The 13,213-nt window shown below is 40.1% G+C and overlaps 1 pseudogene; it reads left to right on the top strand.

The window, feature by feature from the left end:
* The first annotated feature begins 6,450 nt into the window (after positions 1 to 6,450).
* On the top strand, positions 6,451 to 7,794 carry LOC100389381 (squalene synthase pseudogene; annotated as a pseudogene).
* Positions 7,795 to 13,213: the final 5,419 nt, after the last annotated feature.

Below are 13,213 nucleotides of genomic sequence, written 5' to 3'. Positions count from 1 at the left end.
CTGAGGCGATGGGGTCTTCTAGGTATACTATCATGTCGTCTGCAAATAGAGACAATTTGGCTTCCACCTTTCCTATTTGAATACCCTTTATTTCTTTTTCTTGCCTGATTGCTCTGGCTAGAACTTCCAGTACTATATTGAATAGGAGTGGTGAGAGAGGGCATCCTTGTCTAGTACCAGATTCCAAAGGGAATGCTTCCAGTTTTAGCCCATTCAGTATGATATTGGCTGTTGGTTTGTCATAAATAGCGTTTATTACTTTGAGATATGTTCCATCGATACCGAGTTTATTGAGGGTTTTTAGCATAAAGGGCTGTTGAATTTTGTCAAATGCCTTCTCTGCGTCAATTGAGATAATCATGTGGTTTTTGTTTTTGGTTCTGTTTATGTGGTGAATTACGTTTATAGACTTGTGTATGTTGAACCAGCCTTGCATCCCTGGGATGAATCCTACTTGATCATGATGAATAAGTTTTTTGATTTGCTGTTGCAATCGGCTTGCCAATATTTTATTGAGGATTTTTGCATCTATGTTCATCATGGATATTGGCCTGAAGTTTTCTTTTCTCGTTGGGTCTCTGCTGGGTTTTGGTATCAGGATGATGTTGGTCTCATAAAATGATTTGGGAAGGATTCCCTCTTTTTAGATTGTTTGAAATAGTTTTAGAAGGAATGGTACCAGCTCCTCCTTGTGTGTCTGGTAGAATTCGGCTGTGAACCCATCTGGACCTGGGCTTTTTTTGTGAGGTAGGCTCTTAATTGCTGCCTCAACTTCTGCCCTTGTTATTGGTCTATTTATAGTTTCAGCTTCCTCCTGGTTTAGGCTTGGGAGGACACAGGAGTCCAGGAATTTATCCATTTCTTCCAGGTTTACTAGTTTATGTGCATAGAGTTGTTTGTAATATTCTCTGATGATGGTTTGAATTTCTGTGGAATCTGTGGTGATTTCCCATTTATCATTTTTTATTGCATCTATTTGGTTGTTCTCTCTTTTATTTATAATCAATCTGGCTAGTGGTCTGTCTATTTTGTTGATCTTTTCAAAAAACCAGCTCTTGGATTTATTGATTTTTTGAAGGGTTTTTTGTGTCTCAATCTCCTTCAGCTAAGCTCTGATCTTAGTAATTTCTTGTCTTCTGCTGGGTTTTGAGTTTTTTTGATCTTGCTCCTCTAGCTCTTTCAATTTTGATGATAGGGTGTCAATTTTGGATTTCTCCATTCTCCTCATATGGGCACTTATTGCTATATACTTTTCTCTAGAGACTGCTTTAAATGTGTCCCAGAGGTTCTGGCACGTTGTGTCTTCGTTCTCATTGGTTTTGAAGAACTTCTTTATTTCTGCCTTCATTTCGTTGTTTACCCAGTCAACATTCAAGAGCCAGTTGTTCAGTTTCCATGAAGCTGTGCGGTTCTGGGTCGGTTTCTGAATTCTGAGTTCTAAGTTGATTGCACTATGGTCTCAGAGGCTGTTTGTTATGATTTCAGTTGTTTTGCATTTGTTGAGCAGTGCTTTACTTCCAATTATGTGGTCAATTTTCGAGTAGGTGTGATGTGGTGCTGAGAAGAATGTGTATTCTGTGGATTTGGGGTGGAGAGTTCTGTAAATGTCCACCAGGTTTGCTTGCTCCAGGTCTGAGTTCAAGCCCTGGGTATCCTTGTTGATTTTCTGTCTGGTTGATCTGTCTAGTATTGACAGTGGAGTGTTAAAGTCTCCCACTATTATTGTGTGGGAGTCTAAGTCCTTCTGTAAGTCATTAAGAACTTGCCTTATGTATCTGGGTGCTCCTGCGTTGGGTCCATATATGTTTAGGATCGTTAGCTCTTCTTGTTGTATCGATCCTTTTACCATTATGTAATGGCCTTCTTTGTCTCTTTTGATCTTTGTTGCTTTAAAGTCTATTTTATCGGAGATGAGAATTGCAACTCCTGCTTTTTTTTTGCTTTCCATTTGCTTGGTAAATCTTCCTCCATCCCTTTATTTTGAGCCTTTGTGTATCCTTCCATGTGAGATGGGTTTCCTGGATACAGCACACTGATGGGTTTTGGATTTTTATCCAATTTGCCAGTCTGTGTCTTTTGATTGGTGCATTTAGTCCATTTACATTTAGGGTTAATATTGTTATGTGTGAATTTGATACTGCCATTTTGATTCTAAGTGGCTGTTTTGCCTGTTAGTTGTTGTAGATTCTTCATTATGTTGAAGCTCTTTAGCATTCAGTGTGATTTTGGAATGGCTGGTACTGATTGATCCTTTCTATGTGTAGTGCCTCTTTCAGGAGCTCTTGTAAAGCAGGCCTGGTGGTGACAAAATCTCTGAGTACTTGCTTGTTCGCAAAGGATTTTATTCTTCCTTCACTTCTGAAGCTCAGTTTGGCTGGATATGAAATTCTGGGTTGAAAGTTCTTTTCTTTAAGAATGTTGAATATTGGCCCCCACTCTCTTCTGGCTTGTAGTGTTTCTGCCGAGAGATCTGCTGTGAGTCTGATGGGCTTCCCTTTGTGGGTGACCCGACCTTTCTCTCTGGCTGCCCTTAGTATTCTCTCCTTTATTTCAACCCTGTTGAATCTGACGATTATGTGCCTTGGGGTTGCTCTTCTTGCGGAATATCTTTGTGGTGTTCTCTGTATTTCCTGCAATTGAGTGTTGGCTTGTCTTGCTAGGTGGGGGAAATTTTCCTGGATGATGTCCTGAAGAGTATTTTCCAGCTGGGATTCATTCTCTTCGTCCCCTTCTGGTACACCTATCAAACGTAGGTTAGGTCTTTTCACATAGTCCCACATTTCTTGGAGACTTTGTTCATTCCTTTTTGCGCTTTTTTCTCTGATCTTGGTTTCTCGTTTTATTTCATTGAGTTGGTCTTTGACTTCTGATATTCTTTCTTCTGCTTGGTCAATTCGGCTATTGAAACTTGCGTTTGCTTGGCGAAGTTCTCGTATTGTGTTTTTCAGCTCCTTTAATTCATTCATATTCCTCTCTAAGGTATCCATTCTTGTTATCATTTCCTCGAATCTTTTTTCAAATCATTTTTCAAGGTTCTTAGTTTCTTTGCATTGGTTTAATACATGATCTTTTAGCTCACAAAAGTTTCTCATTATCCATCTTCTGAAGTCTAATTCCGTCATTTCATCACAGTCATTCTCCGTCCAGCTTTGTTCCCTTGCTGGTGAGGAGTCTTGGTCCTTTCTAGGAGGCGATGTGTTCTGGTGTCGGGTGTTTTCCTCCTTTTTGCGCTGGTTTCTTCCCATCTTTGTGGATTTGTCCGCTGGTCGTCTGCGTAGTTGCTGACTTTTCGTTTGGGTCTCTGAGTGGACACCCAGAATGTTGATGATGAAGTATTTCTGTTGCTTGGTTTTCCTTCTACCAGTCTAGCCCCTTCACTGTACGACTGTTGAGGTCCACTCCAGACCCTGCTTGTCTGGGGTACAGCTCTAGTAGCCGTGGCACAGCGAGGGATGCTACCAGTTTCTTTTTCTGCTCTCTTTGTCCCAGGATGATGCCTGCCTAATGACAGTCTTTTGGATATAGAGGGGTCAGGGAGCTGCTTGAGGAGACAGTTTGTACTTTATAGGGGTTTAATTGCTGAGCTGTGCACTCTGTTGTTCATTCAGGGCTGTTAGGCTGCTATGTTTGATGCTGCTGCAACACAGCTCATTAAACAACCTTTTTTTTTTCTCAAATGCTCTGTGTTGAGGGGTTTGGGCTTTATTTTTGGATGTCCGATCAGGTGTCCTTCCCAGCTCAAAGGCAGACTAGCCACTGTTTGGCTGCCGAGGCTCCGCCCAGCTGTTGTGTGATTCGCGCTGTTCCTGCCGGCTCTGCTGTGGTCTCCGCCACGCCCTGCGGCGGAGTCTCTTTGTTGTAGTGTGTTGCCTCAGCAACGGCAGGCTGCGTCATCAGTGGGCGTGTATCTCAGTAGGGACGGGTTGCCTTGGCAACGGCTGGCTGCGTCAGCAGTGGGCGTGTATCTCAGTTGGGGCGGGTTGCCTCGGCAACGGCTGGCTGCCTCAGCAGTGGGCGTGTATATCAGTTGGGGCAGGTTGCCTTTGTAGTGGTGGACGCCCCTCCCCCACAGAGCGTCTCGGACCGTCTGCCCGGGATAGTTTGAAATCGCGGTTTTGTTCGTCCCACTGGGTATCCCAAACGATCTGTCCCTGCAATCCCCTGGGCTGGGCTACTGTGCAAGTCTCGTTCAGTCTCAAGTCCAGCCCTCTCAAGTCTCAGGTTGCCGGTTCAACAAGGCACCCAGACAAGCGCGCCCTGTGGGGATTGCTGGGTAGGGCCAGCCGCCGCTGCCCCGGCTGCCGGCTTCGCCAGGCAGACCTACTGCCTGGCGTCCCGTGTCTTTTTATACTTGGGTGTTTCCCCGTTCTGTGGGCAACAAAGATCAGTCTGGAAATGCAGCACTGACTCACCGTTTGCGAATTCAACGCGGGCTCCAATCCTGGGTTGTTCTCACAGCGCCATCTTGAGTCCCCTCCTTCAAACAATATTTAAAAATGGTTTCTAAATTTTGGGGGAGTGAATATATGAGAATTTTACATTATATACACATTCATTATTTTTAGCAATAAAATAATCTAGGAATGTAAACATTCCCAAGCATTCTTTTTTTTTTTTTTTAAGCAAGAAAATCACCTGGTTCACGTAATCCTAGCACTTTGGAGAATAAGGCAGGATGCTCACCTGAGGTCAGTAGTTTGAAATTAGCCTGGGCCACATGGTGAAACCTCGCCTCTATACTAAAAATACAAAAATTAGCCAGGCATAGTGACACATGTCTGTAATCCCAGATACTCAGGAGGTTGAGGCAGGAGAATCTCTTGAACCCAGGAGGCAGAGGCTGCATAAGCCAAGATCGCACCACTGCACTCCAGATTGGGGTATAGAGTGAAACACTGTCTCAAAAAAAAAAAGAGAAAAGAAAATCACCTAAGAATCTAAGCATTCACAAGCATTCATTTTCAAAATGCTCTATTTTATTGATTGGTCTCTTGCTGGTTAAAACAGCAGCTTGACCATGAAGAGACTTATTAAATATGTTTATTTTGTTAAAAAATTTGCTTGATATAGATTACTTTGTCCATCAAAGATGAACAATTTTGAAAGTTGTTTTTTTTGGTAAAAGAATGTTCCTTTACACTTACTTAAGTTGATAAATCTTTTTTTTTTTTTAATTTTTTATTGGATTATAGGTTTTGGGGTACATGAGCAGAGCATGCAAGACAGTTGCCTAGGTACACACATGGCAGTGTGCTTTGCTTTTCTTCTCCCCTTCACCCACATTTGGCATTTCTCCCCAGGCTATCCCTCCCCACCTCCCCCTCCCACTGGCCCTCCCCTTTTCCCCCCAATAGACCCCAGTGTTTAGTACTCCCCTTTCTATGTCCATGTGTTCTCATTTTTCATCACCCACCTATGAGTGAGAATATGTGGTGTTTCATTTTCTGTTCTTGTGTCAGTTTGCTGAGGATGATGTTCTCCAGATTCATCCATGTCCCTACAAATGACACAAATTCATCATTTCTGATTGCTGCATAATATTCCATGGTGTATATGTGCCACATTTTTCCAATCCAGTCTATTATCAATGGGCATTTGGGTTGATTCCAGGTCTTTGCTATTGTAAACAGTGCTGCAGTGAACATTCGTGTACATGTGTCCTTATAGTAGAACGATTTATAGTCTTTTGGATATATACCCAGTAATGGGATTGCTGGGTCAAATGGAATTTCTATTTCTAAGGCCTTGAGGAATCGCCACACTGTCTTCCACAATGGTTGAACTAATTTACACTCCCACCAACAGTGTAAAAGTGTTCCTTTAGTTAACCTGTTATGTTAGAAAGAATTTTCTAGTCACTTCTCATGTCATTACAGAATATTATAAATATCCTACTATTTAATATTTTTGTTTTTATAAACATTATAACATTCCAAAGCAAGTGACTATGATAGATCACAAAGCCTGTCAGTCAACGAATCTGGAATTTCATCAAACTGTCTCTGATGAAATTTATTCCCCCAGGTTACTTCACAGCAGAGTGCCTCGATCAACCCATGTATTACATATGACTCAAGTTATCTTTTTATTTTTAGGCAAGGAAACCATAATTAAAAAATTAAAATCCCAGTGGATTATTATAACTGAAAGTATCCATTATTTGGAGATCACAGTACTAAAGTGGCAGTTCTCAAAGTAGTGTATATTTAGTGTATATAAGAATAATCAAGAAAGAATATTAAAATGCAGATTTCTAGGGTCCATCCAAAGAGATTTTAATAGGTCTCAAGTATAACTTGAAAATCTGTAATTTTATCAATCATATTAGATATTTCAAATGCAGCTCCTTAGTAGAAAACCCTTTGAGAAACCCAAGCTAGAGTAATTTTTAAAAAATATTTTTTATGGAGAGGTGAACGCCGAGCCCGAGAGCCCGCCGCCTGTGCCAGGATGGAGTTCGTCAAGTGCCTAGGCCACCCGGAGGAGTTCTACAACCTGGTGCGCCTCCGCATTGGGAGCAAGCGGAAGGTGATGCCCAAGATGGACCAGGACTCGCTCAGCAGCAGCCTGAAAACTCGCTACACGTATCTGAATCAGACGAGTCGCAGTTTCGCAGCTGTTATCCAGGTGCTGGATGGGGAAATGTGCAATGCAGTGTGCATATTTTATCTGGTCCTCCGAGCTCTGGACATGCTGGAAGATGACATGACCATCAGTGTGGAAAAGAAGGTCCCGCTGTTACACAACGTCCACTTCCACTCTTTCCTTTACCAGCCAGACTGGCGGTTCATGGAGAGCAAGGAGAAGGACAGCCAGGTGCTGGAAGACTTCCCAACGATCTCCCTCGAGTTTAGAAATTTGGCTGAGAAATACCAAACGGTGATCGCTGACATTTGCCGGAGAATGGGAACTGGGATGGCAGAGTTTTTGAATAAGCATGTGACCTCTGAACAGGAGTGGGACAAGTACTGCCACTATGTTGCTGGGCTGGGAGGAATTGGCCTTTCCCGTCTCTTCTCGGCCTCAGAGTTCGAAGACTCCTTAGTTGGTGAAGATACAGAACGTGCCAACTCCATGGGCTTGTTTCTGCAGAAGACAAACATCATTTGTGACTATCTGGAAGACCAGCAAGAAGGAAGAGAGTTTTGGCCTCGAGGTTTGGAGCAGGTATGTTAAGAAGCTTGGGGATTTTGCCAAGCCGGAGAATATTGACTTGGCCATGCAGTGCCTGAATGAACTTATAGCCAACGCGCTGCACCACATCCCAGAAGTCATCACCTACCTTTCGAGACTCAGAAACCAGAGCGTGTTTAACTTCTGTGCTATCCCACAGGTGATGGCCATTGCCACTTTGGCTGCCTGTTACAATAACCAGCAGGTGTTCAGAGGGGTAGTGAAGATTCAGAAAGGGCAAGCAGTGACCCTGATGATAGATGCCACCAACATGCCAGCTGTCAAAGCCATCATCTCCACCATCCTGACGCAGAATCTTCCCAACTGTCAGCTGATCTCCCGAAGCCACTACTCCCCCATCTACCTGTCCTTCGTCATGCTCTTGGCTGCCCTGAGCTTGCAGTACCTGACCACACTCTCCCAGGTCACGGAAGACTATGTTTAGACTGGAGAACACTGATCTCAAATCTGTCAGGAAGCTGAAGTTCACCATGAAATGGATTTACTTTTTTTCTTCAAGGATGGATGTTGGCTTCTACTTTCTTTCCTTTTACTTTAATCCCTAAAAGAACTCTGTGTGGCTGGGACCTTTAGGAAACTGAAATGCAGTTGAGAAGAATATAAACACAAAAGGAAAAAGAAAGGGTGGCTCACCGCAGCAACCTGTGCTTGGGGGAGGTGATGACTGTGCTGCTTGTGGCTCATGGCAGAGCATTCTGTGCCACGCGTTAGTTGAAATGGCTGCGTATGGGACTGTCATGAGGTCTTATTTAGTGTGATCCTGGCTAGAAAATTAATTAAAGTAATTTGAAGCAAAAAAAAAATATTCCTTATGGTAGCTTCCTTGGTTTAAGATTGTCGGCACATCAAAGTTCAGTTTGAGATTGCCTAAGTACTCAAGAAATAAAATGCAGCAAACAAGTAATGGCTCATTAATATATTTAATTAGAGAGCTATAATTAGTAGATAAAATTGTCAACATAAATATTACCAGCATGTAACCATCTAATTTGTTCATATTAGTTAATGGATTATATCCTAGATGTCAGATAAGGACCCAATCCTGTAACCTCTTAAGATAAAATTTCCTCAAGTTTCCCCCTTGAAGGAATGCATTTTAGTTAGGCTGCCCCACCGCGGAGCAGGCTTCATATTCTATTACGCTCATGTAGCACCACTGGGATGGGAGGTTGAGTGGAGGTTTCATGAGGTGATTGCAAAAGGGGAGAGTGGCAGCACACTCAACTTCAAAGAGTAGAAAAGCTGAGCTGAGCGCTCTGAGATGTTTTGTTTCCTCGGGCCGTGCTCTGTGTCTGTGTGCATTGTGACCTTATGACTCCACCTCTTCTGGCTGCTGCTACAGTGGAGGCCTGGATCCTGGCCCTTCCCTGTAACTTAACATGCCTGTCACCATCAGGCAACCCTCTGAACTCTGGTAACCTGCTCTCCCATTGACAGACAGCCTGTCCTCAGATATCCCAATAATGATGAGTAACAGAGGTGGTTGTAGACTTCTTTACTTCCCATTGCTGAGTCAGGGCTTTCCTGCTTCCTCTTGGGCAGGTCTAGCCTTGCTCTCTTGGCAGGGCACCAACTTTTGCTGATCGTTCTCCAGTTCACCATGTAACTGATGCCAAAGTTGTGGTGTACTCTGCCAGCAGAGCCCTGGGATTACTGCCACCTTCAGAGAGGTTCCTTGCCACCTCCACCACTATGGTTGCTTCTGACTAAACTCAGTCTTCTGCTATGCTAGAGCTCAAGATGGTGCCCTTCTCCTGAGGAGAAACAGGGGTGAGGAGGGAGAAGGCTTGCTCCTAGGTGTTGCCATTGGAGCTTTTCTTGCATTCTCCAAAAAAGTGCTGTCAGATCCCAGGAAAACTTAGAAGAAATGGATAAATTCCTAGATATAGGTAACCTACCAAGGTTGAGCCATGAAGAAATCCAAAACCTGAGTAGACCAAAAAGAAATAACAAGATCGAAGCCATAGTAGAATGTCTCCCAGCGAAGAAAGGCCTTGAACTCTATGGCTTCACTGCTGAATTTTACCAAATATTTAAAGAAGAACTAATATCATTTCTATTCAAACTATTTTGAAAAATGTAGGAGGGAATACCTCTAGACTCATTCTATGAGGCAGTGTTACCCTGATACCAAAACCGGACAAAGAAAAAACACATCAAAAAACAAAAACAAAAACTACAGGCCAATATCTCACGAACATTGATATAAAGACTCTACAAAATACTAGCTCACCTAATTGAACAACATATTAAGAATATCATTCATTATATCAAGTGAGATTTATCCCAGGGATGCAAGGATGTTAAAACATATGCAAATCAATCAATGTGATATATCAACAGAATGAAGGATAAATACCATATAATCATTTCAATTGATGTTGAAAAAGTGTTTGATAAAATCCAGCATCCTTCATGAAAAAGACTCTCATAAAACTGGGTATAAGAGGAATATAACTCAAAAGAGTAAAGACCATACATGTTAGACCCATAGCTGGTATCATACTGAATAAGGAAAAACTGAAAGCTGTTCCTCTAAGATCTGGAAACAGACAAGGATGCTCACTTTCACCACTGTTACTTGACATAGTACTGGAAGTCCTAGCTAGAGGAATCAGACATGAGAAAGAAATAAAGGACATACAAGTTGGAATAAAATAAATCAAATTATCCTTGTTTGTAGGTATTATATTTGGAAAGTCTAACAATTCCACAAGAAAACTATTAGAACTGATGAATAATTTTAGTAAAGTTACAGGATATAAAATCAACATACAAAAATCAGCAACATTTCTATATGCCAACAGTGAGCAATATAAAAAAGAAAGTAGAAAAGTAATACCATTTACAATAGATGCAAATAAAATTAAATATCTAGAAATAAAATTAACCAAATAAATGAAAATCTTTATAATGAAAACTATAAAATATTGATAATAAATGTAAGAGGACACAAAAATAGAAAAATGTTGCACATTCATGGTTTGAAAGTATCAAAATTGTTAAAATGTCCATACTAATCAAAGCAATCTACAGATTCAATGCAATTGCTATTAAAATTCTAAGGGCATTCTACACAGAAACATAAAAAAAATCCTAAAATTTATATGGAACTGCAAAAGACCCCAAATAACCAAAGCTATCTTGAGCAAAAAGAACAAAACTTGGAGGAATCACATTACCTGACTTCAGATAATACTACAGAACTATGGTAATCAAAAAAGTATGGTACTGGCATAAAACAGGCATATAGATTAATGGAACAGAATAGAGAACCCAGAAACACATCCATGTGTGTAAAGTGAACTCATTTTTGACAAAGGTGCTAAGAATATACAAGACATTAAATGGTTCTGGGAAATCTGGATATCCACAGGCAGAAGAATGATCTGCCATATTCAAAAATCAAATCAAAATGGATTAAAGACATAAATTTAAGACTTGAAACTATATGAAACTATTAAAAGGAAACATTGGGGAAACTTTTCAGAATATTAATCTGGGCTAGATTTTTTTGAGTAATACCCCAAAAGCACAGACAACCAAAGCAAAATGAAATCACAAGTTAAAAAGCTTCTGCCCAGCAAAATGGACAATCAACAAAGTGAGGAGACAACCCACAGACAGGAGAAAATAGATGCAAACTAAACATCTGAAAAGGGGTTAATAGATAGAATATATAAGGAGGTCAAACAAGGCAATAGGAAGACAAATTAATAATTAATTGAAAGATGGGCAAAAGGTGTGAATGACAGTTCTCAAAAGAAGGCACACAAATGACCAACAGGTATATGAAAAGATGCTCAGCATCATTGATAATCAGAGAAATACAAATCAAAACTGCAATGAAATATCATCTCACCTGGTGGTATGGTTTGGCTCTGTGTCCCCACCCAAATCTCATCTTGAATTGTACTCCCATAATTCCTACATGTTGTGAAAGGGACCTGGTGGGAGGTAATTGAATCATGGGGGCATTTCCCCCATACTGTTCTTGCAGTAGTAAATAAGTCTCATCAGATTCATAAGGGGTTTCTACTTTTGCTTCTCTCTTATTCTCTCTCTTGCTGTTGCCACGTAAGAAGTGCCTTTTGACTTTCTCCATAATTTTGAGGCCTCCCTAGCCATGTGGAATTGCAAGTCCATTAAATCTCTCTTCATTTTCAGTCTTGGTTATGTCTTTATCAGCAGTGTAAAAATGGACTAATATTCTCAATTAAAATGATTTATATCCAAAAGAAAGTTGATAACAAATGCTGGTGAGGATGGTTAGAAAGGGTAACCTTTGTCATTGTTTGTGAGAATGTAAGCTAGTACAACCACTGTAAAGAACAGTATGCAAGTAGCTCAAAACACTAAAAATAGAACTACCATATAATCCAGCAAATCTCTTTCTAGATATATATGCCAAAGAGAGGAAATTGGTATATTAAAAAGTTATCTCCACTCCCATGTTTATTGCAGCATTATTCAAGTTTTGATTTGTATTGCTGATTATTCACAATAGCCAAGATTTGGTGTCTATCAAGGAATAAACGGATAAAGAAAATATGGTACGTATACACAGTGGAATACTATCCAGCCATAAAAAGAATGAGATCCCTTCATTTGCAATGACATGGATGGAACTGGAGGTCACTATGTTAAGTGAAATAAGCCAGGCACAGAAAGACACACTTCATCTCACTCATTTGTGGGAGATAAAAGTTAAAACAATTTAACTCATGGAAACAGAGGAGAACAATGGTTACTAGAAAATCAGAAAGATAGTGGGGGTGAGGAAGTGGGGGATGATTAATGGGAACAAATATACAGTTAGATAGAATGAAGATGATCAAGTATTTGATAAAAAAACAACAGACTGTAGTGACTATAGTCAACAATAATTTATTATAAATTTAAAAATAACTGAAAGAGTATAATTGGATGTTTGTAACACAAATAAATGAAAAATGCTTGAGGTGATGTATATCTCATTTGCCTTGATATAATTATTACACATCGTATCCTTGTATCAAAATAGCTTATGTTCCCTGTAAGTATATATAACTACTATGTACCCATAAAAATAAAAAGTAAAATTAAAAGAGATAATGAAACCATAAGCTTCAGACTGAGAGAAAATATGCTAAAGGACTCTTATTCAAAATATACAAAGAACTCAAAGCTTAACATCAAGAAAAAATCGAGCAATCCATTTAAAACATGAACTAAAGATCTTAACAGACACCTCACCAAAAAAGATATACAGATGGCAAATAACATGTGAAAAGATGCTCCAGATCATTTGTTGTCAAGGAATTGCAAATTAAAACAACAATTAGATACCATTATGTATTTATTAGAATTGCCAAAATTCAGAACACCAACACCAAATGCTGGCAAGGATGTAGATCAACATGAAGTCGTATTCATTGCAAATGGGAATGCAAAAACCTTGTATAGCCACTTTGGAAGACAGTTTGTCAGTTTCTTACAAAACGAAACATATTTTTACAATAAGGCCAAGCAGTCATGCTCCTTGATATTTACCCAATGGAGTTGAAAACTTACGTCTATGGAAAAACTTGCATGTGGATGTTTATAGTAGCTTTATTCATAATTGACAAAAATAGGAAGCAACCAAGATGACCTTATTTAGTGCTAAGAAGATAGGAGCTAACAAGCCATGAAAAGACATGGAGGAAACTTAAATCTTATTACTAAGTAAAAGAGGCCAGTTTTAAAAAGATAAGTATTGTATGATTCCAACTATACGATGTTCTGGAAAAGGCAAAACTATGGAAACAGTAAAAGTATCAGCAGTTGCCAGGGTTTGAGGGAGGGAGGGATGAATAGGTAAAGTACAGAGGATTTTCAGGGCAGTGAAACTATTATGTATGACACTACAGTGGTGGGTACATGTCAAAACTTTCAGGATGGATAACACTGAGAGAACCTTAGTATACACTATGGTTTTTGGGTAATAATGATGTGTTAATATAGGTTCATTACTTGTAGCCAATGGATCTCTCTGGTG

Source organism: Callithrix jacchus, chromosome 2, assembly GCF_049354715.1.
Source record: "Callithrix jacchus isolate 240 chromosome 2, calJac240_pri, whole genome shotgun sequence".
Lineage (NCBI taxonomy): Eukaryota > Metazoa > Chordata > Mammalia > Primates > Cebidae > Callithrix > Callithrix jacchus.
The sequence above is the reverse complement of the archived record's forward strand: the minus strand, read 5'-3'. Positions and strand labels throughout refer to the sequence as shown.